We start from the raw sequence: 27,485 nt of genomic DNA, 5'->3' as shown, positions 1-27,485 counted from the left end.
AGGTAAAATTTATTTGGATTTTCATTAAGTTCATTTTAAGGCTATTAAGGAAAATAATTAGTCATGGGTTAAATGTCAAACCTCTGTCCTGGGATTTGAAACTGATTAAAAGATATAAAGGTAGAGAATTTAGGCATGCAAATGGTGAGAATTTAAAAGTAGCTGGAGAGGAGCAGTATTATTTAGTATATTTAAGTTTTCAGTAAACAATCAGGAGATGATTTGCTGGGAGTCTATTTGGGTGACACAAAAATGTTGAGGTGTATCAAGTCTGAAGGAGGTTTGAGGAATTAAAAAGGATGTAAGTACATAAGCAGATAGTTGTCATTTCTAAGACAAAGGGACATTGGAACACCGTGCTCTTAGTAAGAGCAAGAACCGTTACCAGCTGTCCTGTCCTTAATACACCTGCAGAACAGCTTGAGCAATTTAAAATGAACCTCAGCTGAACAGTGGGAGAAGCTCATCTCCTTTCACAGAAAACATCAGTTTGTATGATCATTGCTAAAGCACAAGTCAACACTGGAACACCTCACCCATGAAGAAAGGCTGAGAGAGTTGGGGTTATTCAGCCCGGGGAAGACAAGTCTCTGGGGCAACCTTATTACAGCCTTTCAATACTTAAAGGAGGCTCATAAGAAAGACAGAGAAAGACGTTTTTACCAGGGCCTGTAGTGACAGGACAAAGGGCAATGGTTTTAAACTGAAAGAGGGTAGATTTAGATTGGACATAAGAAAGAAATTCTTTACTATGAGGGTGGTGAGACACTGAAACAGGTTGACCAGAGAAGCTGTGGATGCCCCCTCCCTGAAAGTGTTCAAGGCCAGGTTGGATGGGGCTTTGAGCAACCTGATCTAGTGAAAGATGTCCCTGTCCATGGCAGGGGGGTTGGACTAGGTGATCTTTAATGTCCCTTCCAACCCAAACTGAAACAGCTTTTTCTACAATTGCTTATTCATGAAATGTCCAGTACCACCTCTTGCACTACCAGGCAATTCCTGCTGCAGAGGGGATCGCACTGTCCACATGGTAAGTAATTAATAAAAACTGCTCCTGCAGATGCAGAAATAGTCACATAGGACAGTCTCCTGTACATTGTTATAACAGTCATGGATCTGTGTGTGCTGGTGTGGTCACGTAGGACCATGGGCCAGCTGGGTTAGAAGAACTGAGCAGAACTGTGGTCCAGAGAGTCTCACCCCATCCAGCTGAAGGCACTGCTGCAAAGACCTTTGCAATGGAGACTCCTGTCACCACTGGGCAACAACTAACTCCTGTTTGAGAGACATCCTTCTCCATGACAGCATTACCCTAATGCAAGATCCCAATATATTAGGGATTTTTTTACTAAACTCTCTGTGAGTGTCTGTGCAACACATTAATACTGCTTGTCATGATGACACCTGTTTTGCAGCCATTTATACACCAAATATAATCTTGCTGATTAATTCAGAGGTGACAACTCAATCAAATGGTTGGCCACTAAAAGTTTCAGTTTATTTATGCTGGGCCACATTGTAGCAGTATTTTTAACTCCCCTCATTTCACTTTGTCTTTTCCCTTCTTCCAGAAACTGGCATCCCCCTCTCTTAAGACAGAGAGAATACTCCAGAAAAAGTTGGTTTAGTTTGGCTCCAAAACCACAAATATAATAAAATTGACTGCCACATCCCAAATACATCATTAGAGCTAATGCAAGCCCACCACCAGGACACCCACAACTCTTATCTGAGACTATTGTTAAGTCTTCCCAGTGTTCTCCAGCAGAGGACTCTCAGCATTGCCGCCAAGCTCTTCATGTGGCCTGAGCTAGAAAAGAGAAGCAAAGCTCTAAGCCAAGTGCTTGTTTCAAATCAGCCCTTGTGTGGGAGCTGCCAGAAGGGGAAATGCGTCACAGCACATGACAGTGCTGAAGCGCAGCAGAGAGAACATTTCTTCTTGCACCCTTCTCAGCACACGAGGACATCCTTCCTTCCTTCCTTCCTTCCTTCCTTCCTTCCTTCCTTCCTTCCTTCCTTCCTTCCTTCCTTCCTTCCTTCCTTCCTTCCTTCCTTCCTTCCTTCCCTCCCTCCCTCCCTCCCTCCCTCCCCTCCTTCCTTCCTTCCTTCCCTCCTTTCCTTCCTTCCTTCCTTCCCTCCCTCCTTTCCCTCCTTTCCTTCCTTCCTTCCTTCCTTCCTTCCTTTCCCTCCTTTCCCTCCTTTCCTTCCTTCCTTCCTTCCCTCCCTCCCTCCTTTCCTTCCTTCCTTCCTTCCTTCCTTCCTTCCTTCCTTCCTTCCTTCCTTCCTTCCTTCCTTCCTTTCCCTCCTTTCCCTCCTTTCCTTCCTTTCCTCCTTCCTTCCTTCCCTCCCTCCTTTCCTTCCTTCCTTCCTTCCTTCTTTCCTTCCTTCCTTCCTTCCTTCCTTCCTTCCTTCCTTCCTTCCTTCCTTCCTTCCTTCTTTCCTTCCTTCCTTCCCTCCTTCTTTCCTTCCTTCCTTCCCTCCTTCTTTCCTTCCTTCCTTCCCTCCTTTCCCTCCTTCCTTCCTTCCTTTGTTCCCTTCCTCCCTTCCTCCTTCCTCCTTCCTTCTTTCCTTCCTTCCTTCCTTCCCTCCCTCCCTCCTTTCCTTCCTTCCTTCCTTCCTTCCTTCCCTCCCTCCCTCCTTTCCTTCCTTCCTTCCTTCCTTTACTTCCCTCTGCTACAAAATCTCCGTGGGCTGGACCACAAACACTGTCCATCTGTTCAGAGGAACCCTATGCAGCTGCAAGTGTTGATCTGGGAGAAGCAGCTGAGTGTAAAGGCAAACAATAGTTCTTTCAGCAAATTTTCTCACTGCTATTTCACACTTCTACGGGCACAGCAGCTTCAGAAGATGAAGGAGTCTTGCATACCAGCATTTATACAAAAACTTTGTTCCCCACTGACCTTGAGTCTTGTATATCTGTGGGAGACATATGGTATATAATAACAGCAGTGCTGGGGAAGTTCAGTTCAGCCAGTCACAGCTTACACACAGGTAAAAACATTTTATTAACTGTAAGCTTTCATTTTCTCTCGTAGGTTCACAGGAGCCTCACACGACATTTTTCTAAGGAGAAAACAGAACTGAACAATCTTTCAGGAAAAGAACCCCATAAAGCTCACAATTAATTCAAGTCTGTAATATGCAGAAGACAGGCCTGAAAGGCAATTTAAAATCTTCAACTTAAGATCAAAAACTACTACAAAAGGATATAAATATTTTTAAACAGGAACGTTCTCTTCAGGAGTCAAACTACTTTGCAAGTTGACAACTTTCCGTGTTCATACCCAGTAGCTTCCCTTTGAAGCAACTTTTCACATTGAGATCTGATGGAATCACTCCACATTACAAAACAGGAAAGCACTATTAATTATGCTTATTATTTTGAGGCTTATAAAAATACAGTCACAGATCAAGATCTCAAGATGTGCACAGCCTAAAAAAAATTACTAGTCTCTGCCTTACAGAGATTATAGCTGATATATAGGAGAGCAAGTGGACAAAAATACACAGGAATGCAATGCAATAATAAGGGGAAAAAAAAAAATCCATTAATTAGCATGCCGTTTCATGGGGTCATATACAAAGAAACAGCAGGTCAACCAAGTATTTGTAGAAGTCCCCTCCTAAACCGACGTGTGGTTACATTTGTGCTGGGACATTTGAACCAGGATGCATGTGCTGTCAGCACCCGCGAAACACAGCCTCATCATCTGAAAACAGCATGAGATGGAGAAGGAAGTAAAATTCCAAACTTAACCGATGCTGTCTACGAAACAAAAAGCAGTGGTAAGTAGATCAGTCGGATAACTGAACCACATGAGTATCAACATCATACAGGCAGACAGTGAGGGATATCAGCAGAAGAAAATTCTTGGCATTTTAACATTACTGTGATATTGCATGCAGTAGGTATATTAACTTAGCTAAACTTAAAATTGCAAACACATAGCAAGCCTAAAGCTCAAGTTCTCCTTAAAATCAGGCAAGAAGTGGTATTTAGACTTTTCATTAGGCTGCTACATAGAAGTGAATTTCATACAAAATTTATATCATATCCATATATCCATTTCTCTTGCGTGTTTGTACCCACTGCGGAGCACTTTGTGAATGACAGAGCTTTCCAAGCACATAGCTGCTTTGCAGCTAACTCACAAAATACTTTCTTAATTTTGTGCAGAATGTGTGGTCAAAACATGGTGTTATTCCTTAGGCATTAGTTAACAGCTCTCCGGAGCAAAACACACACTTGGAGTTGCTTGTGACATCTTCTATCATTTTATACCACTAAGCCCTGGTCTGTGGATAAGTCAAAGGCATGAAACCACCAAGAGACCCATAGTAGCTATTTAAATGTTAAATAAGAAAATTTTCCTACTCATCAGTTAAAAATGGAAAGACAAAAGTGTAAAGGAAGAGTCACTTTTTTGATAGATTAAAAAATTGAAAACAATTGTTGTAAGCTTTACTTTTGTCTCTAGCACCTCTTTAGTTCAGTGTTAGACTTGTAAAATTATTTTGTTTTAAAGAGTGCTGGTGCTTCAGAAAAAAGAAACAAACTGGGGCTATTTCCATGACTCCTGTGGTGGCTGGAACTTACATTATGAGATTAGCTGCCCAGACATGACATTGGAAATACGGGTCCCGCAAGAGAAAGTATACCTTTGTTCAGGTCCAATGGCATGATATATTCACTGCTTGGAAGGATTGTTCAGTGACACTATTGCAGTCTGATTATGTGACACCGCATGGTACCAGGAATAAACAGAAATCAAAGACAGCACCATGAATGGAAGAACAGCTAAAAGCTTCAGCAGAGACACTCTGAAAAAAGGGGGAGAAAGGATATGGAAGAGACCTAAACAGCATGTATCTCCAAGTAATGTGTGCCAGAAAAATGGACGGATTGTCAAAGGAGAGGTTTAATTCTGGCAATCTCTAGTGGTGAAGCAGCGGACGTGTTTCACAAGTTTTCAGTTAATTTGGGCAGATGAAACTACCATGTGAAGGAACTCTGCCTTCCGTGCAAAACTGACACTCCTGGCTGGCTGGCCCCAGGCTGGACACCCCAGGGGTGAGCAAGCTGTTTTGCTCTTTCCCAGGACCCCTGTCCTACAGAAATATCTTAATGATTAAGTCAGTCCCATTCAATTTCAGGCAACCTTTAAAAGAGATGTAAATAGCAGCCTTTTTCCTTCTGCCCCTCCTTCTTCTCTTCCCTTTCACATGTGCCAGAGCATCTATGCCTTGCTGGCTGGGACACTCACCTAAGTGGTGTGAGGTGGTTCGAATCCTTTCAGGTGGAGAAAAGAATGGAACTGCATCCCACATGGAGTACTCTGCCCACTCGGAATGACACAATAGAGATTATATGTAAAGAAGACACTAGTACTTTCTCTAGTTATGTCTTATAGAAGATGACTGCTGCTCCATTTCTGAAGAAAATTTCTGGGGCAAACAACTTACTTACTCCAGCCTCTCTGGAGGGAAGCACCTTCCTGGAGGCACAGCTCAGATGACTACGAGTCCAGCCAAGGATGAGGACGTGAGACGGAAGCTTATTCCCAGTTGCTCCTCATAGTAATTCAAGCCAACTTTCCCCTCCAAGTGCTGACCATGAATCCCTTGTGAGGCATCCACCCCTTGGGGGGCAGAGGACAGGCACTGTAAGGCGCTCCGCTGTGGATTCCTGTATAGCAGTAGGAACCTTGAAGCTAGACTATACACAGACTATACTCAGTTCTCCAGCACCCAAATCTGTTGGTGGACCTAGGCTCGTGTCATTGCGTTGTGTCTCCTGGAGAACCACTCAGGTTGGCACTGAGACACGATGAATAGAGCGTACAGAAACCTGCATTACTGCTGCTGGTGCCACACGGGGATTGAAAGGATTTCTGTCACCATTGGGGCCAGGCAGTTTAATATTCTTTGTGAGCACTGTGTTTTCTTTCTTAAAAAATATTAGGATACTGACATCTAATGCTCCCTGATTTGCATATAACTGAACTATACTGTGTGGCAATTTTTGCTTTGTTTTCTTATATATTATTTCTATTGTTGCCATAGTCTTTTGAGATTTGCCATCTGTGCCCTGAGCATTAAAGAACTCCCTGGGATGCCACTTATCTTAATCTTTTTTTTGACATTTTTCATATACAAAGTTCCCTGCATAGTGACAGGTTCAGTATTGTTAAAAAGCAGCAGGAGAAAAACCCAATTAAACTTGCAATTTTCCATGGAGCAAGGCACATACGCAATATGCCTGCCAGATGACTTGCTCTGTCCTTGCCCATACAGGACATATCTACAAGAAGATTTTCCCCTGTGGGCACAGCATATCCCGTTTCCTAAAATTCTGCTACCTTTCTGCAGAAGAGGAATATAAATAAAACATGTCCATAATGGCTTTCTTCACCTCAAATATATATACTGAATTTACATGAAGGGCTAATGTTTCAGAAGACTCTCCAGATCTCTGAAAGCCACCTGGGCTTTCAGTTGCAGCTTCCTTGTGCACACACAAAGAGTTACTGCTTACCACGTTGTTCAGGATATTTTGGGGTGTAAGACTCCTCCATACATATGTAACCATTTAATTTTCACACATGCAGGAGGAAGACTGGACACTGTGTTCACAGAACTGGACTCCTCCTTTGAGATCCCATCTGCGCTTCAAAATCAACCATGTTAAGGAACTCCCGGCGTGATTCACAGTGAACCCAAACTTTGATTTATAGCAGACCTAGAGTGCAATTTGTCTCCTGCCACTTCAGCTGTCCACAAGCTCAACACTTAGGGTAAGCAAGTCTTCTCCATTCCCTCTGTACTCAAAGGAATATTTTTGGATATAGGTATCTTTCTGCTCAGTGATTCATCAGCATCTCCTGGGGGTGCTGAGTCACTTTCTGGCTGTCTCTGTCCACTGATGAAGAGCCTAGATCACTTTCTTACTAAACAGCTAACTTCAAAGCAATTAATGTTAGGACAGATGAATCTTACCCCAAATTAAATCATTGTTCTTCAATTCAGGTACTGTTTTTATGTCAGGAATGACACTATGACATGAATCCCAGGGAACCTGGGTAAAGTAACACTCCTCCGAGAGTCAAGAGTGCAAGAGTCCTAGGTGTTAACCTCTATTCCAACACTATTTATGCACTTATATCTAGAAAGCAATTAGATAAAATGCATGAATAGCAATAGGAGTGATACCTTTCTCCCAAACTGTGGCTCTTACCACTACCCAGCAGTGTCAGGTCCCTTTTTCCCTGTGTCCCTGGAAGCTTCCGCTCCTGGCTACCCAGTGGTCCAGCTGCAATGGGATGACTGCAGACAGCATTTGCTTAGAGTGGTTACTGGCCCAGCAGAAAGGTACTTTCCATTTTGCCTGGCTGAGAGCCCAATTATTACAAAAAGGAAAAGCATATCTATTAGTCCCCCAACAAGAACATTAGTTTCCTATCCAAAGGCTCATCACCTGAGTCCATGAAATAGTTTTAGGCTGCAAATCCCACTCTCACCTAAACATCAAGAGGATGGGGAGGCGGTGAGACAGTTCTGTTTCCACAGGCAGTTGCAATGTATCCCCGTGGGCTGTCATAGCTAACACCAATCCTAGAGGCCTAAGGGTCCCTATTAAATTCAGAAGGAAATTAAGTACTTAGCATGAACTTATAAATTATATTTCCAGAACAGGTGCTTAACATTGGGTCCAGTGTAAAATACGGTGCAGAATTTGGGGGCCTGGCCTGTTCCTGAATTGCTGAATATGACTTCCCTAGGAGTCTGGAGACACCTTGTGTGGAGATCACAGGTAGGTACTGATGATCTGTTTTACACACAGTAAGCGCAAAATCCATGAAAGAAGCCATAGCAACCATATTTTCAATGCATTGACTTTCGTAGTTAGACAGAACATTCCTTTAGATGCATTATCATGTAGGCAACCTACCGATCTTTGGATTTTTAAATAGGAATTTCCTTCAGCCATGCTAAAGAAAAAGCATAAGCATCCAAATTGAGATGGATTTGCTCACTGCCCTGCAATAGACTCATACCACGTAAGTGAATTCCTTTGCTTTTTAACTCAGCATCACTATTAGGAAAGGAATTCGGAGGTCTGTTGACTGGAGTTCTATTGGCAGAGGGAGGGAAAATAATTTTGATCACTCTTCCAGACAGCCTACAGGCAAAGATTCATGGGAGAGACCTACAAAACAGTAGTAAACTCTCCCAACAACCAGGTGTTAGACAGCTCACTGCAGTACAATCTAAGGGAGATTAAGGCATAAAATAACCTTTAATATGGGTAACACTTTTGAGGATCCTGCTGCACCAGACAAGGTTTTCCTCCATCCTGCCCGGTGGGTATGTCTACAGCACAATTCAGCACAGTGGTACCCAAATTATCAACCTAGCCTGTCTGCTGGAAACAGCGAGATCATATTATCATTGCAGTAGCCTAGATATTATGCTCCTCAGCGAGAATCACTCCTGCATCTTCCCAGCTATCCTGCTTGGGAAACTGCAGCCCTTCACCTGGGCTATCTGGCACAACATTGTTTCGTGCCCTGTGCACGGACCCTAAGCGTTGCGGGAAGTACAGACAGTCATAAGGGAAGGGGAAACGACAGCATCCCAGAACAAGCTGTCAGCCCACCACAGCCTCTCTTACCCAATAGCAGAGAACAAGAGGTCTTAAAACCGCTGTACACACGGGGGAAATCTTCCTGGAGGTATCTATCTCCTGCATGGGCAAGGACAGAACCCGCCAGGATCGCCTGCCGCAAATGACACAGACCAAGTTTTCCTTACTTGAACTTCCTCTTGCTCCTGGAAAATTGATATAACATCAGTTTTATTAACCCATGGTACAGCTCAAGAGTGATCAATAAAATAGACCAAACATAAATCTTTATTCAAACATCTGAATTTGACAATCTACAAATGAATAGCATAAAGTAGCTGAAATCAGGCACTCACATTGGCATTGAGAAATCCCCACAGAGCAGCATTGCTCAACCTACAGTCTATAAAAGGTAAAACATACATCACCAAAGAAAAAGGGACGCTTTTCATATTATACGTTCAAAAGATGAGAACTGCATTTCAAAGGCCTGAATGTGCTCCTAGCACAAGGGAACGCAGCTCCTCTCACCTTCAGAATGTGAGGCATTCGTTTATGCTGAAACCTTTCATCTGTGAAGCCACTGCTAGAGTTATATCAAGCATTTGACTAAGGACACAAAAGCACATGAACCCCCATTCAATATGTGGGTGACTATGTTTGCTCACACAATTGTATCCGGCAAACTCACTCCCAGCTTTTGTAAACATCAAGAAAAATGGTGCGTTTTGTGGGAGTTTATAACTTTAATATTCAGATACCTTGTTTTGCAACTTTTACTCCTAGTTATTAACCCTTACAAACCAGGGTTGTTTGTATCAGTCTGAGATCCAAAACTGAGCCAGCAGAGTCGGTCTTATATCCACCTCACCAGGACATTGTACCTGCATTAAAATAACAGCTCAGCATAAGAGAGGGCCTAAAATCCTGAACAGATCAAAATTATATATATATAATAGATTTTTTTTACTTATATATTCATGTTTAATAACTTAGTTCATCTACTGAGACTAACGAACAGCACACTTTATTTAACATGTTTGCCGAGTTACTGGAGTTTACAAAACCATCTGGGATCAGTTCTACTTTGTGTATTCACATTAGTAATAAACTATTCAACTGCATTTTCCTTTGCTCAGGGGATATGTGCCAGGTCCACGTTTGAATCACATGTTTGTATTTGTGGTCCAAATCCATGAAGACCCAGACACAAAGACAAGGAACCACAGTCGTTCTCCTGCAAGCTCTTTAAATCCTTTCATTGGGCATGACATGAACTGCAGGCTGTAGCTATACCAAAGGTAAAGTGTGTCAAATCAACCCAGGAATGGATAGAACTGTTTTACATAAAAGTATTTCTAGCTTCCTGTTTAAACCTAAGGAGGAAAACGTGTATGTAATTTGCAGAGTTAAATTTCTGAAATATGTTCTTCTTTCCTCTGTATTTCTCAGTCTCAGAAACCGCACGGTTTATGGGGAAGAGCCTGCTCGCCGAGGAGAATTGTTAGGGCTTTCTCAAGCACTAGCCTCAAAACCGACTTAAGAGAGAAGGGAAAAGATTATTTCTTTTTGAAAACACATGAAACGGGATTTAAACTTTTCTCTGGCATTCTTGCTTTTGGCTGATTCATTGCTGTACACAGATATGTTTATAAGCAGTGAAGAACAATGTTAAGTTTATTCAGAACTGAGTTCATTAGTCCAGCTAATCCTGAAGCTTTGGAGGAATTAGTGTAGGGTTTCAGATAGGATAATGAAAGACTGTTTTGATGAGTACCAGTCAAAATATTTCTGAAGACCAGAAACCTAGGGATTTTCTTAAGACAGTGAAACAGGTAAAGAAAAATTTACCTTCATAAATTTTAACACTAAAGCATTCCTGCAAGTGCTTAAAATTCTGGCTAACCCAACAGAGAACTGCACTGAAAAGAAACTAACTTATTTTTATATTTGGCAAATGTTTTTACTAATAAGCATTTTAATTAGTTAATAATTAATAGTCTTTTATAATATTTTACAATACACAGTGGACTATTCTATTATTTTACATATTTTGCTTTCACATTTTGCTGACAGCTCATATTAGCTTCAGTAAGAAGCATGTCTGCACAATCATACCAAACAGCTTACTGTATTTTTTTTAAATACCCATAAGTGCAGAATCAAACATTAAACATGTAACTAAAATAAAAGTAATATTTTTATTTGTCACAGAGCCAACCTTTTCTTAATAAATAGTATAGGTAGGATTCAACTCCACTTGCTACAACAAAAGTGAATTTAATTTATGTATGTGATTCTAGAGAAGAATCTGGCTCTATGTATATTTAAACAACTGTCAACTTCAACCTACATTATGTTCCACCATAATATTCACAGTGTTTCATGAGCAGATCTATTTTATTTCCAGTTATTTCTTCTCTTTTCTTGCCTTGCTGTAACAAACTCTTTGTTCTCTCTCAGTGGAAAAAAAAAAAAAAAAGGAAAAAAGTAGAGAAACTAAAGTCTGTGTCTCAAGTGATGATCATTTCCAAAACAGATGATGTGTGTCTTATCGGAGATGCCTCCATTTGGGCTACTAATTTCCTGAGAATTTTTGTTTGCAATGAACCAAAATGTAGCACTTGAATGAAGAGATACAGTCCACTAAAAACAGTAGTATTTATATTCTAATCTAATCAAATAACTTTATTTCAAAACTGAGTACAAAATCATACATGAATTCAATATCCAAGTCTAAATTTTCAAAAGCATCTAAAGATTAACTACCTTAGTAGCCCAAACATACTTTCTAATTAAATTTAGAAGTTTAAATGTCATTGACTATCAATGAGATTGAAGGTCTAGTAGGAAGATTTTGGTCCTTAAAAATACAGAGTTATGGAAAACCCCACCGTGTAACCACACATATTTTTAGAAGCCAAATACCTTTAAGAATCCAGCTACTAGTAAAAAAATCTCCTTTGAAAATGTGAGAAAAAATAGCTCAGACCAACTAGGTAACCAAGCTGTCTGAACAAATTAGGCGCCAGTTTTTCTCCTCTGTGGCAGTAAAAGAGGGTATCTATCTTTTGTTTTGAAATGCTTTCCTTCTGCATGAAGGACACAACTATTCTCTGTTCTTTATAATAATATGAGGAAAAAAATGAAGTTATTTCTGTACGTATTCTCCTGAATAAATGTTGGGCCAGATTTCTAAAGACACGCACTAAATCCAAGTCAACTTTGTCAGTCTTTGATTTCAACAAGAATGCATTACCTGGACGCCACCTTTAATCCAGTCTTAAGAGCAGCAGCTGGGATATAGGAAAACCACATTTGAATTAATGCTAACTTATTGTTAGAAGGGGTGGAAGGAATAATAGGAGATATTTAAACTAGTCAGGAGGAAAACAGAAGTGCAGTTGAACTTTGAGCTGTATTCTCACTGTAAGTAATCCAAGAAGTTTATTCAACTGGAATTATTACTTTTAATCAGAAAATCCTGATTTTTCAGAGAAAGGAGAACTTATTTCAGGTAAAATGATTAGATATTTCTTTCCTAGCTTAGATTTTCTAGAGGAAAGCATAGTCTAGACATACCAGAGTATCAGAAGGGTGCCTTTTCAAGCCAGCAGACCTACCTGCAGTACCGTCCTAATGGCTAGGAGGAGGAAAGAGGAGGGAGCAGTAGCAACCGCTACTTCTACAGATTCTCTTGACAGGGATTTTCTAACTTTATCATCTAAAAGTCAGCGGCCTAAATGTCAGCTAGTCCCCTGGGCTCCTTTATAGTTGAAGGAGAGATAGAGGCACCTCCAGAAGGCAATTAATCTCATCCTAAAGTAGGTATCTAAGACAGGTTCAATGAATCACTACCTCATTTCTTTCTTATCCTATGGCTATGAAGGGAATGTGACAAGTAACTTTTAGATGCCTGAGTTTGGTAAGATGAATCCTGCCCTAGCATCATTTTTCACTCTACTCTGAAACTTCACTTTTCGATTTTCTTCACCTTTGTGGTCTTTGGATCTTGTTTCCCTTTCTTGTCACTGCTGCCAAGCTTCATGATGCCTGACCAGACCTCACTGACTGACTCAAGCCAAAGCCCACTGGAAGATCCTCTTTGCTGTGAACAATCTTTGGACCAGACCTTAAGGGAAAAGCAGTAAAAGGGCAAAGGCGCTCATCAAGATTATTACAGGAGAGAAAGTCAGTTTTCTCCAGTCTCTGCAGGCAAACTTCCTCCTTGAACCTTTAAGACAGGGCCAATGTATTGATTATCCCACTTCGGTCCAGAAGGTTAGCAGTTTTTTGACCTCATATTTTGTACTGTCATACATAACTTGATGAACTGCATCAAAATTGCTCCATATGGCTGTCATTCACTTCTGGCCAGTTAGAAAGGCCAATGAAAAGTGTAAGACTCTCTCAGAAATCTGTACTGCAAGAGTCTTTCTGCAACAGACTGATGAAAAATGGATTTTCAGCCTGAATTCTAGAATTCCCTCTATTCTCAAGTTAATCAGAATTTTATTAGATTTGGGCAACATGTAAAAATATTGTTGTTTAAATGGGCCCGTGCTTGTCATTGAGGCAAAATCACATCATTAACTAAGTGACTTTTTTTCTCCTGACAAGAGGATCAGTTGAGCATATGAACAGTCAACTATTTCTAGTATCATACAGCAGTATCATGAGAAAGCAAATATAGCGGAGCTTGCATTCAGTGACCATGTATGAAAATTTTCTCAAATTTTCCACCCTAAGATTAATAGTAAAGATTTCTTAGTGAAATAAAAAATAATTTGTGCTATGCATCAATATAGCTTGTATTATTTAGAATTGTGGGGAAGGGGAGCCAGAAGATAAAACAACCTGGAAAACATGTTATCAACAAACAGAAGCTGTCAATCATGCTACTACACTGTGTGTTACAAAAATGGCAAAAAAATGGACCCTGACTTGAGAGCATCAATTCTCTCTGCATATATGAAAAAAACAAAGCTGTTATACAGATAATTTACTTATTTCCTTATATTAACAGAATTCTTATTGAAAGGTAGCTTTTATCAGAGCAGGGACTTGAAATCTGGAAACTTGTATATAAGTTACAGTCAAAAGTGGCCCATACCTGAAGTGAATGGGTAAAGTTGTGTAAACAACAAAATCCTCAAAAACTATAGAAGCCTACCTGAGAGCTTCCAACTTTGCAGATTCAAAAGGCTAAGAATAGGAATAAAAAGCACCATTGCACTTGAATTTGCAAAAACTTACCTTATAAATAATAGTAAGTTTGTGTACAAAACTCATTCGCAGTTTAAAATCATTTCTAAGCAGACCAAAGGAAAACAATTCACACTTTTAATTCAGGTATATCTACCAATGCATGCTCCTATCCATCTGTCTATATGAATCTATGTGAGTTAAACACACCAACGTGAACTTCATTAAATCAAACTTTGATGTTCTTTACATAACTCAATCAAAAGCCAGGGATCTTTATCACTTTTTCATCAGAATTAACAGGATACAGCCACAGTAAAATGTACCATTATTGGAATTTCATTATTGTGCAGTGCCATGTGTTTACTATTATAATGCAAAATAACATTCAAATCTCTTGGTCCAACGTGGATATTAACACCAAGTAAAAAATATTAGCAAAAGGAACTGAAAGCAGTAAGCTATTTCTAAAGCTACTCTGTCTTTCTCACAAACATGGAGTAAATGGATGATTTAAGACTCCATCTTTCCTACTAGTGCTCTTGTAATGAACACTGAAGTTTTAAACATAGTCAAATAGCTGTGAAGTACTTCTTATGATGTATTTATTACCTTTGCTCTTCTACATATGTATGTATAACTGTTATACTACTCGGGTGCATTTTTAGTATGAAGGCTAATTATGTTACGGCAATATTGTGTCACTCTATCCCACGTAGTTGAGTTTAAAAAGGTCTTGTAAAGCTTTTGTCGATAGAATAGTCCATGTCCTTTACAGCAGATACTGTCACCCTAGGACAGTTCATCTAGCTTAAATATCTCTCTCCAACAGTGTCCCATAGGAACTATTTAGAGAAAAAACCAAAAATACAGGGCATGAATAGAGTAATTTCTCCATGCTACACCTCCCAGGCAACCAGCAGAGTTCTTGAGACTTCCTTTGCAGAGGTCATATCCAGACCTTGTCCTCCATTAACTTATCATAAAAAGAGCTATTAACCCATTTATGAATCCATTTATCCAGCATAAATGCAGAAAACAGGTGTGATGGATTCCATATGTTTTGTTCAATATTTCTGCATAATTCATGTTAATACAGCACACCTCTAGAGAATGACTGGGTGAGGTGAATGTGTTTGAAGAGGAAGACTGCTCCAGCATTGATATGCCACTGAGGGAGAGGAGACTGCAGGGTGGAAGAACATGAAAGAAGAAAGAAAGCACAAGGAAGAAAGGAGAAAGGAGAAGAAAGAGAACAAGACCAAGACCAAGAAGGAACCACAACAGGAACAAGAGAATGAATGCTCAGCAAGGGGAGCCTATGGCACAGTAGAAAGACTGAGGACAAGTCTATGTTGGAGTGTCAGTGCAGGCCAGGAACGTGCTTTCAAGAAAACCTTCCAGTTGTCGTCACTTGGTGTGCTTTGGTTCGCATCGTGGAGTAGCCTCTGAGCATACTAACTAGATTCCTTTTGGATGAAAATAAATTAGAAGATGTCCTTCAGGACTGTAACCCCAGACTCAGAGGAGTATTCAATGTATAGGACCACAGCAGACTTAGTTTGAAGTACATACGCATAGTGTGGGCACTGGGTCCTCAGCAGCAACAGCTCTGCTCCACAAATGCAGCAGTGGCTCCCACTATTTGCCTAAGACGACGTACCCTAAAAAACTCCCGAGTGGAGCAGAGGCTGTCACAGCCAGCCCTCAAAGGTGACAGGGTGACCAGAAAGGACCGTACAGACTGTGCTACAATCCACAATGCCTCCAAGTTCACTGAAACTAGGCTTGGAAGACAGGACCTGCCTTCAACACTGCACCGGGCAGCGGAAAATCTTCTTAAGGTAATTTTTCTATTCTGTTTCACCTCGTCCATTTATTTTATTAAAAAAAATCAATTAATCTAGTTTTATTCTTGAAAACCTGTCTTTTTTTAGTTTAAAAGCTCTTTTGTCTTTCAGGGAAGCTCACTATACAGAAAAATCCTCAGCAGATCCATTCCAGAGTTCTGGCCAGTCCCAGATCCTGTACAAAATTACAAAGGGACTTTTAAATAATGGATCATACAGTCCAATGCCGATAATATTTCTGACTGCAATCCTAAGCACCTAGGAGTTGAAGCCCTCCTTTTTATCAGTGAAATGAGAGTATAATCCATACTCACACTTTGTCTGTGGATTGTTGCTAGGCTTCCTTCAGGACACTGGGATGACCCTTACTACAGCCATACGCATGACTGGCATTACTGATACAGAGCCCACAAATGCTGCATCACGGTCTACAATGCAGAGAAGCTGTCTATGCCACATGTGATCAAACACTATACTGAAAAGACATATGATAAAATGCCCACTTGACCTTCCCAGAAGCACCATTATTAAAAAAATGCAGAAGTAATATCAATTGACTTTTGCTTTTTATTTCCTGAAGTGTTAAAATCTTGATTGGAAGGAATCAGATACAGATGAACTACAGTGAGACAAGATCTTATACTTCAAAGATGAAAATATTCAGGTCTGATTGTAATCCAGCTCCTGGCTTATGGACCAAGGCCTTCAGGGAGCAGGACAAATCCACATCATATTTCTAAATGCCAATTTTGTCTTTTGACCTCTGGCTTAGATATCAGATAAAAATCACACATAACCACATAGCTCCCTAGCGATTACATTAATGCAGATGCTGAAAAGAATCAGGTTTTTGAGTGAAAGTCATCATGAACTTATGCAAACATAAAAATTTCTTCCACATCTACCTTTCCCTGCTAAAGCAGAGCTTAGGCAATACATTGCTAGTCACTTTAGAAAATGCTTACTACTCATTGTTGCTTTATGTTAATTTTACTTTATTTGATCACATAAAGCCCTTTTTGGGCTTTGATATGTGCATTTATAAGGCACTTTCAGATCTAAGGATGAAAAGGACTAGCTAAAAATGCTATCATAATTTCCACTGCACAGGACTTGGAAAACGTGCATCTTTTTGTTGGAGAGGAACATAAAGCATACACCAGGGCTACAGAACATAGTTTTAAATACTAATGTAAAGTCGCTACTGAAAATTTCAACACAGACCTAATGAAATCATTGACACTGAGAAGTTACACGCCTATATTTTGCAAGTAACCCATACATTCTCTTTTTTAGCAATGCTTAAATTGGAGAAATCCTACTGGAATCAGTCTCCAGAAATATAGCCCTCTCTTTTTCTCCAGCTTCTTTTCACATAGTTATCACAAACAGTAATTATAGTCATATTCAAAACTCATTTCTCTGGCCAAGAAAAGGCAGTCGTGTATCTCCAGGTCACAACCCTGGACTGAAAGGTTAGGAGAAGACCCTAGAGCCCAGGTGCCACTAGAGCAGCTAACAAAACTTTCCCCAGGGCTCACCAGCTCTACCCTCCTCTGGCCAAGCACAGCCCCCGGCCTTTGGCCAGATCTGCCAACACGGGTCTAGGCCCACGATAACCTGTCCTCCGCCCTGGAGTTTAGCAGTGGATGATCTTATAGCCTCTTGTTCACGTTCCCTATGCTTCACTAGGCAGGCTGTAAAGCTGCGTGTGCATTACTGACGTGGTTGTTTCGACCTACTTTGTTCCTATCAGCACATGATGCCATATTTAATGTGACTCTAAATTTGGAGTCATTTTCATACAGCACAGATAAAAAAGTATGAGCAGTGAATTTCAAGCGCTTTCACACAGATGGCAATGCGGTGTGAAATAATATTCCATTTTCCCACACTCAGATAAGAAAATATAAATGTCAAATAAACCGGAGATTTTCCTCTGAGGAAAAGAAAAATGCAAAAAAGTTAGAAACCAGTGCCTAGATGGAGCTCAGCAACCCCCATTTTGTCACTTGTTATACAATCATGTTTATTGCAAGCCAGTAGGTTGATTCACTGGAATGTGCCACTCCAAACCACTATATTTTGCAATCTCTTACTGCCATCTTATGCCATTTTTTGTCACTGCACAACCCATGACATACTAAAAATTGTTAAAGAAATACTTTCTCACATATAGCATTTCTTTTCATAAGTGTTTGTCATCCTATCAGCTCATTATCATCTGGCCCTCATTTCTGCACCCCCAATTCTGCAAGAAAATATTGAACACTGAATTCTCTTTGAAGTTGATGAGAACCAAGAACCCCCAGCACCTTTGAGGACCGTGTTAGAAAGGCTAATAACAAGCTATCCCCTTCAAAACTATTTCTTCAGTTGCTCATTGCTTTTCAAACATGTGGCTTGATTCTCATTTGCACTGATTGACTCCACGTTTCCCATTCCAGTACTGCGCAAGGACTACAAAGTAAATGAAGATTAGGCCTGTAGTTTTCCTTCTGTAAAAAAGATGCCTATAAATGGTGAAAATGGATTCACAGTATGCATTATTCATGCAAAAATAATCTGAAAAAATTGCTGATCTAAACAGCGTTTAACGATGGAACACCAAAATGAGTGAGGCACAAGAAAAAATAGTGGTCTGCAATGAGCTTTGCTTTTAAAATGGGGTTTTTTTCCTCTCAGAAACTACTCTAAATTACATTTTGGACTTCTATGGGTGTCTTTTTTCTTGAATTCCACATCAAATTTCCAGTTTATGGATAAAGGAACACTGCTGGGTGCCTTACCAGCAAAGAATGAAAATTCAACCTATACTTTAAGAGTTAAAGTGGGTTTTCTCCTTTTCTGATCCCATCAACTCTAACAAATTTTCCACTAGCCAAGACATTTTCCCAGCACTATCTGTAAAAAACACTCCATTTTGGTTCTGCTCTAGACATTGATGATTAGAGTTTAGTGGCTGATATATTAGAGCAAATAGATTAATTTCTCTCCCATTCCCTTCTACCCAGTTGTGGTTTTGTTCTTCTTGTTGCACTGATGAAAATTAAAATAGAGCTCAGCTTCTCAACACAGCCAATGTAAACAAACCTTCCAACACACAGCAAATTCTGCAATCACATTTTATGCCACATAAACTCCATTTTCATAAAATGCATTGACTTCAACCGTTCCTGCTATTGTAATCCCAAAGTGCAATGTTGCAAGACAACTAACATCTGTATTGATTTTTCGATATGTGCTACAATAACTCCTTTTAAACACCCTTCAGTGATCACTCTCAATGACAATGCAACCAAATGAGAGCTGCAAAGGATTTCATTGTTTGGCTTTCCCTAACACTGGAGCAATTCCTGTAGCTCACTTAATAATACATTCACAGGAGAATCAATTAATGCAGTAGGACCCTACCATCTAAAATCAAAATTACCTTCTGTGCTCAGTTTCCTGAGAGACTAATATTACCCCAAAAAAGGACAAATTGATGTGATGTTCTCCACTCTTGGACATCATTTGGCTCTTGTCGCAACCCTCTGCTCTGTGGCATACTCTAGTGTGGGGAAATCTAAACAGTTATAAGTTGCCGCTTTCTGCTTACTTGCAAGGAGAAAGAGTGCAGAATCTAACCTTGAAAACTCCCAAAACATGCCAGATTGGTATAAACACAACCATATGGTTAATCTTGCAATTATCTGTTTTCCTTAGTATTTGTATAACTCCTTGTGGTCTGTATTTTTAAACATAAGAGACCTAATTCACCATTTCAGGTACAGAACAGCACCCCTAGTATAAAAAAGGGATATCAGAGTCATACTCAAGGTCATTAAAAATATTGGTGCTTTTTTTTTCCCCCCAAATCTAAACCTAGTTAATTAAAGATCTTATTACTACAAAAAAGGAAGAGTAAATATAGAGAAGAGTGGCGTGGATTAACAAGGCCAACTTGTTTCTCACTGATAACACTGGTCTCTTAAAAACTACAGGGAAGTACAGTTAGCAGATATGAAGTTCAGCTAATATTAAAATAGCAAAAATACTTAATTTTTTATACAAAATGTAATATCATAGAATCATAGAATGGTTTGGGTTGGAAAGGACCTTTAAAGGTCACCTAGTCCAACCCCCCCTGCAATGAGCAGGGACATCTATAACTAGATCAGGTTGCTCAGAGCCCCGTCCAACTTGGCCTTGAATGTTTCCAGGGATGGGGCATCTACCACCTCTCTGGGCAACCTGTTCCAGTGTTTCACCACCTTCATCATAAAAAATTTCTTCCTTATATCTAGTCTGAATCTACTCCCCTTTAGTTTAAAATCATTATCCCTTGCCCTATCTCTACAGGCCCTACTAAGCCCCCTTTAAGTACTGAAAGGCCACAATAAGGTCGCTCTCCAGCCTTCTCTTCTCCAGGCTGAAGAACCCCAACTCTCTCAGCCTGATTTGATATAAACAATATATTTTTATGTGCTGAGGGGACAGAGGTTATTCAGAGGGGAATTCAACTTCAAGTTAGGTCCATAGACATTATAGACATTATATAGAGACCTAAAATAAAATAACTTTCCAGCTTAACTTCAATAGCAAGCAAACACATACTCTAAACCAAAGATGATGCATTTGTAAGGCTGAAGAGTATTCTACACATCCCTAGGTATGCGTAAAGTGCCTAGGGAAATTTTAGGTAAAAAAAGAAGTTTCATAGCACAGAGAAAAATAAAGAAGTCTCTCTATTGCACTTTAAAAAATACAATTTATTGTTTGGGGAAAAAAAAAAAAAAAAGAAAAAACACCCAAGTCATCTTCTATGTATCTTGCAAGGCTTTTGAACTGATCCTGGTTATTTGTTATTTTACCTAAGTGTTTAAAAACATTAGTCCCTCAGGGTTACTAACTGCAATGCCAGTCTGCTCCACTTCACAGCTACTTCACAACAACTTAAAAGTTTCTTTACAAATCAGTCATCTCTGCTTCTGAATTAATTTTACACTTAACAGCAATATTGCAAATCTCCAAATTCATAGTCCAAGCATGCTCACAAATGTTCTCTTGAGATACAGCTTTCAGATAATAGACCTCTCTACCTTGCTAGGACTATCGGCCTGATACCATCTGCTTTGACAGCTCTTCTTCTGGCACCCCTTTTTCTGGCATTCGCTATGCATTGTCCTACTGTCTCTGCAGGTCTTACCTGTTCCATTTTCTCTCTCTGGCGCTTAGCCATTTTTGATTAGGGAGCCTCCAGAGCTCTTCAAAAGCATTTTTATAGGCAATTTTTCCTGTGAACATTTTCCCTTGGCTGATCTTTGAACTGTGATTTGCCTTTTCTCCTGCTGTATCACTTATATTTCCACTAACCCATTTGCTGTTGCAATTGCAGTGGCTATTGTAACAACGATCTATCTCAGCCATTCCTGCAAAATTATTGAGATATCATTTGATCTCAGTTACTAAGTGATGTACCTTGTGTGTTTAGTTACTCATTCCCAAGTCACATTACACTACTTCTTCTATTTCAAACCCTACAAAAATCTTCTCCACTAACCAAAAATAAGATCAGGAGACATAGTTCCCAAATCTTCCACCCGCTGGTAGTTGCACAGTTTGAGGACCCATCAGCAGGCTGCCTGATCAAGGTGTCCCAGTGTCAGGTAACTGCTGTAGGAAGCATTTGTACTTGGGAGCAACCACACTGCTGTGCCACGAGTCTGCTCTGGACTCGGGAATGTAAAGACGCCTTAGACACCCTTTGACAACAGGAACATCACCTCTTCACTTGTGTTGTGTAGGGTAGTACTTGGGGCAGGTGCTCAGGACGGGAGCCGTGGTCCCTTGCAGAGAGCCTATCGGTTCAGAGAGAAAAGCTTCTGGTGGCAGGCACCTAACTTCCCCTTGCATTTAGAAACCATGCTGAACTGTCTTTTCTTCCAGAGACATTACCTCTAAAAACATATACAAAAACATTCAGGAAGATGAATATTAGGCGGTGAACACTGGTATTATCACTCTACAGGGTTTCACTCCAAACCGCACCATTGAGTATAGTCTGAGCACTCTTCTAAGTCTTTAATATTAGGCTTAACTTTTCATAGGGAACAGGGTTAGGGTTTCTACGGAAACCTTTTCTGAGGAAGGACATGAAGAAGAGAGTGGTAACACAGTAAATTTAGTCCTCCAAGGAATTCCAGAAATGTGGGGGAAATCTGTAAAAGGTAGAGAAGAAGGTGAAAAACACATCAGCTGGATTGAGTAGAGTGAGCTGGGAAAAGGAGGGAAGCAAAACCCACAGGATATGGCCAAAACCCGGTCCTCAAAGGCCAGAATTTGAACTCTCATAATGGAAAATCTGAGGGGTAACAAATGAAATCTTGCCAAAAATAGAGAGAAAACATCGATTTCTGTTGCCTTTTGTAGTAACTTCTTATGTATGAAAAAAAAGGCTTGGCGCAGAAGTTAGGGAGACATTTCTAACACTGTTTCACTCACCCTTTTACGGTTGTCACTGTGTCACTACCCGCTTCTTTCTAACTTTCATTCCCCTGAGTACATGAAAGCACACACAGTCTCTTGCTGTCAGCTGCCCTGGTCTGAGCCTCCCATCTCTGCTTCCTCTTCTCATCCAAATTCTTGCACATCGTATTTCAGCTAATTTCTGAATTGTCACACCCTCCCATAGCTATTCTTACATCTCTTGCTTCCAGCATCTGCAGCTTAATCTTTGGATGTGTATATTTAAAACAAGTATCTGTTACATGCACCTTCACAGTTGTTTTGTATATTCATCATTTCAGGTCAATAGGCATAATTAACAATAATCTTAAAGTCATTAAGACGACCCATAACAAAACCAAAGTTACACCTTGCTGCACATATTTACAAGATGCGATGCCATGTACTGAATTTTTTTTCTTATGAAAAAGATTAAGATCATCCAATGACCAACCCAGATTTAAAGTGATCGATTCTTTACCTTTTCCACCACCAGTTGTGTAATAGCAAGATCTCATCTGAACTGATAGCTTGGGAATGAAAGACTAAGGAAAGGAAATCTTCAGTCTGTGTATAGTCAAACTGTGGATTTCCTTGATGCAGGAGATGATTAAAATTACAGGGTCAAGTCTAATAATGACTGCCTGGGTAATTTTATGAACGCTAACATTTGTTGCATTCCATACCCAATTAATCTTGTGCTTCAAGACATTAAACTGTAATTTGCCCTACTGAAAAAGAAGCTGGTTTTCTCCATGTCATGGTGTTGTGACACCGGGATAGGTTCAGTATAGTTAAATAAATAAATAACATGTAATGGAAAGAGTATTTTTTAATTAAAAAAAAAATATTTTCTAATTCAAGCTTAGGTAGACAATTTTTAAATATTGATTTTTAAAAATCACCTCTTTTCGATTGTGTAATTTCCATTACATTAACAGAAATGCGAGCGAGCAGACGAATTCCAGGAATAGGAGTGATAAGAGCCACCCTGGGGAAAAAACAGCTCGGGGCCCACGTACTTAAGAGTTTAAAGCTTGCTGACAAATCAGACCATACCCATGAGCAAAGAGTAGGGTTTAAGAACTGAGCCCCAGGAATAAATCCACTTGGGATAAAAGCTCCTTCCCTTTGCATTTTGAAGCTGGGACAAAGGTCTCGGCAATCAGTTGTGAGAGAGGGAAGCCAAAGAGATAGTGCATGGGGAACCGCATCTGAAATTAAGGAACTGTGCTTGTGGAAAAAGAGAGACTACAGTCTCTTAAAGCAGTGTTTCTTCATTGTTGCTGATTATAATTAAGTGCCGAGTCAGTGCATTCCTTGAATCTCCTGACAAAAAAGGATGTAAGCAAACAAGAGACAGTGAGGACAGCTAAGGCACCAGGAAATGAAAAACATCTCTAATATCAGAGGGTCTCTTTAGAAGTGAGTAGCCTAAAATCTGCCAAGGACTGCTTGGAAACGAATAGACTTGTTCATTTCTAGCCTCTTCTAACCTGTATTTTCTGTTAATCTAGGTGGCATATAACTTCATCTTTTTTTTTAGCAATCAGAATAATTAATCAACAAATACCTGCCCAAGAACAGCACGAGGCTCTCCATCATATGAAATCTTTCCATCAAGATGACAGAGTCTTCTAAAAGTTCAGTCAGCTCACTTCTAAACTTCTGAAAGTTGTATGGCCTCTGACAGAGGTCAGGACACAGGGATTTCTTTTGGTCTTAAAATCCAGCATGCCATAATTCTCCCCAGTTGTATGGTTGCCTCCATAAAGCTCCTTTAAAGTGTTCCTGCTGAACATGTAATCGCTATAACTGCCAGGTTGCTGATGGTGAAATTACAGAGCTATGTTGGCTTGCTAAAAAGGAGTATTTGTGGGCAGTTAACATTAAGATGTTTAGCAGTGCTTATATATGGGAAGTATACACGTATGTTCATTCACAGTTATCATGAACTTCTAAGAAAATATAAAATTATAGACTGAAGGAATTATATATTATTTCCTTCATAACTCACAAAAGCTCAGATGACATTTTAAATAACAACAAACCAAGAGTTAGTATTAAAATTGTTGAGCATGTACATTTTAATTGAGAGTTGCTTATACAATCTTAAATTACACTTTAATTATCAGATTCTGCAGGATTACTATCTTTAAGTTATGAATTTATTTATAATTTATTTTTTAAATATTGCTTCTTCTGACACATAAATTTTTGGCAAAGATTTATTGCTTACAGAGAATTATTCCAGCCCATTTCCTCATAAATGCAATACTGAAGACCACTTCAAGGAGTCGTTTAGCCTTTCTGTAATGCTCATATCCTTGAACAGACACTGTGACTTTTTTCACTTTTAGGTGCTGCTGAGCACGGAACATGAGACATTTCAGTGACATCTACCACACAGACCAGATTTAAATCTTATTTCTACTAGTCTTAACCTAACTTTCTCTCTGACAGCATTATTAATATCAGTATGTTCCATGATTTAGGGCTTCGTTCAGTTGTGAACAAAGACAACCACAGTCTCTTAACTGATTTCAGTAGCAACTGTATTGAGTTCTTTACAGTTTTACAGAAATGGTCATTAATGATGTTCTGATGGTTTTTTGTACTGTGGGCTTTCGACCAGCAGACTAAATCTATCGGCTCACTTCATCAACAGCTAGTTACAGTCAGAGAACAACTTCATCGCTCACATCATATCTTAAAGTTGACTTAGAAAAACAGAGTAAAGAAATCTCCACTTTAATTAACAGGACCAACTTAAAACTAGAGAAAGTCAGATCACATCTGAGCCCAGCCTGAGTCAGTAGTTTTGAATGGAGTCACGTCTAAAATCACTTTATCTTGTCAAATCACTATTTAGGAGGAAGCCTGGGAGGAAAAGAAATGACAGATGTCTTTTCTGAATCTGTGAGATGCCGAGTTATTTAAAGGAAAGTAAAAATGTGACAAATCCATTCATATTTTCCAGCGATACCGCCACTTCCCGTACTTGGGCCGCAAATTCCACTCATAGGAGTGTCTCTTCCAGCAAGCGACATCTAGAGCAGAGACTCACTGACCAACCTCCTGAGCTACAGCAATTGTTAACAGCCCCTGGAAATTCTGTAGGCAAGGTCAGAGTGATAAAACTGGAGGCATTTCTCTTTCTCTACAGTCCTCTATGTTGTTAAAGGGAAAACTTTTGTTTTGCTTAAAAATTCTTACCAGCCTCACCTCCTGTGAGCCCTAGTATGTTCCCCTCAGGACTCAGCAAGTTTCAGTTGCTCTCATTAGTCCATGAGGGGAAAAAAGCCTCACGAGGACACACATTTCCTTAAAATAGGAGATTTCACAGAAATCTAAGTTCTACATTGATTCCAACTTATCTAGTAAATTTTGATCTTGGAAATAAAACACCAGCAGGAGCAGGGCTACTGATTTTGTTCTCTCTTTCTTCCATGCATGTTTCTTCTTAAAAGATAAAAAATGCTCAAGTAAAGTTTGGAACTCTTTGGTGATCGTTATTAAGTTAAGAATTCAGTAATTTAGAACTCTGACAAAATAATTTTAAATGTTGAAGAAGAATTTTCTATTTTCTCAGACCTAACCTTCTCAATTTTGAGTCTCATATGGTTTTGAAAAGGTAACGAATCTGCCTTATAGTGGATATTTATTTGCCCTACAAAGTGATTGTCAATGTCATGTTGTGGCAAATTTTGTCTGATTTAGGATCGGGCCGACTACACCAATTTGTCGTGAATGAGTGATTTAGATCGCTTAAGGAATCACCGTCAAAGGCATTAGCAAAAGTGGTTTTAATATGATGTTGTAAAAGTGCACCTTACAAAGTTCGACAGCAAGGTTCACTCTATTAATTTCTGCGTGGAAGAAACATAAAAAGGAAAATTGAGTTACACTCAAGTTAAAATGATTCACAGAGAGACTGAGGACAAAAAAGGGTACGGAGGACCCTCCCATTGAGTCACAAGGTTCAGAGTGGACCCCCTTGCTTTCTAAACTCCTTCCTCAGAGACAAGTCTAGGTGTAGCTAGGTCCAAACCTAGTCTCAGACTTGGTCAACGGTTTACATCTAAGGGATTGTACATGCAAAGTTTATGTAACATTTCATTAGCATCAATTCAGCATGCAATCAAAGTTACCAAGACAAAATCAAAGCTACTGTGCTACAAGGTTATATGCGATATTGGTCGCTTACCAAAGATCTGTTGTTGGTAGAAGGTCTTTCTGCCTCGAGGAGCAACCTTGAGAGGTGTCCCAGCTCAAGGGGAGATCACCGCTATGCAGCCACTTTGACTAGCAGGGAGAGCTCAAAAAAGGCTCACTTGGGCTGTCATATTTATGGGATAAAGTGGTTGGCTCGTAGTCAAATTACATGCGTTGGAAAAGGTATGCATGAGACTCCTTGTACCCACAACTTTCTTTGTTCCTTGATAAATGAGTCTTGGAAAAGCCACCCGCTATTCATGTGTCCATCGCATGACCCATGTTCCAGGCTCATATGCATCGATGCTCACTGTGCCGCTCTGCTCCTTTGCGGGTTTTCAGAGAACAGATTGAAACTAGAGGCATTCATGGCCCAGCTACGGCTCTGGCCTTTACCTCTCCTGGAGCCTGCACCAAACCACCACCAGTCTGGTCAAGGGGTCGAGTGCGCCTGTCACACATATAAGAAGTGGGTGACCGACTGACTTTGCATAAAAACATTGTAAGGAACAACCAAGTAATACATAGATATGACATAGGGCCCCCATTCATTAAATGTTTTCAGTACAGTAAGTCAGCATCTGAGACACATGATAGAAAGACATCAGTCAACTCGGCTACAGCAATTTGTCCTTACACAAAAAAGCATTTGGCAGCAGCTTTAACAGAGATTTCCTTGTCACACACATTCCAAACCTCAAAAATCTTACCTCACTAAATAAAGCCAGCTCCATTGCTAAAAGTCATAAGCAATGTAACACTTCACTGCTACCATACGGAAATAGATCCAAACATAAAACCATCTGTTTCCTAAGGAAAAAAACAAATCCCACACACAATTTAGTACCTTCTCCATCTCTTCATCGTCTGTAGTTAAGTTTTCATTTTTTTAATTCAACTGTAAGTTAGCAGAATGATATTTACAATTAAACTGGCTTTTCCAACTCTGAAACAACAGTTAATCCATCATTTTCAAAAATGCCTCCTACTCAAACTCTAAGTCAGAAAAAGCTTATTATCCATAGATTTGGTTTTATATTAAAATTCTGAGTGACAGACTCTCAATATACTTAAACGGGAGCTTTGTAAAGTACCTTCAAAGA

The sequence above is a fragment of the Platalea leucorodia genome (assembly GCF_965183815.1).
Source record: "Platalea leucorodia genome assembly, chromosome: 3".
Classification (NCBI taxonomy): domain Eukaryota; kingdom Metazoa; phylum Chordata; class Aves; order Pelecaniformes; family Threskiornithidae; genus Platalea; species Platalea leucorodia.
The sequence above is the reverse complement of the archived record's forward strand: the minus strand, read 5'-3'. Positions refer to the sequence as shown.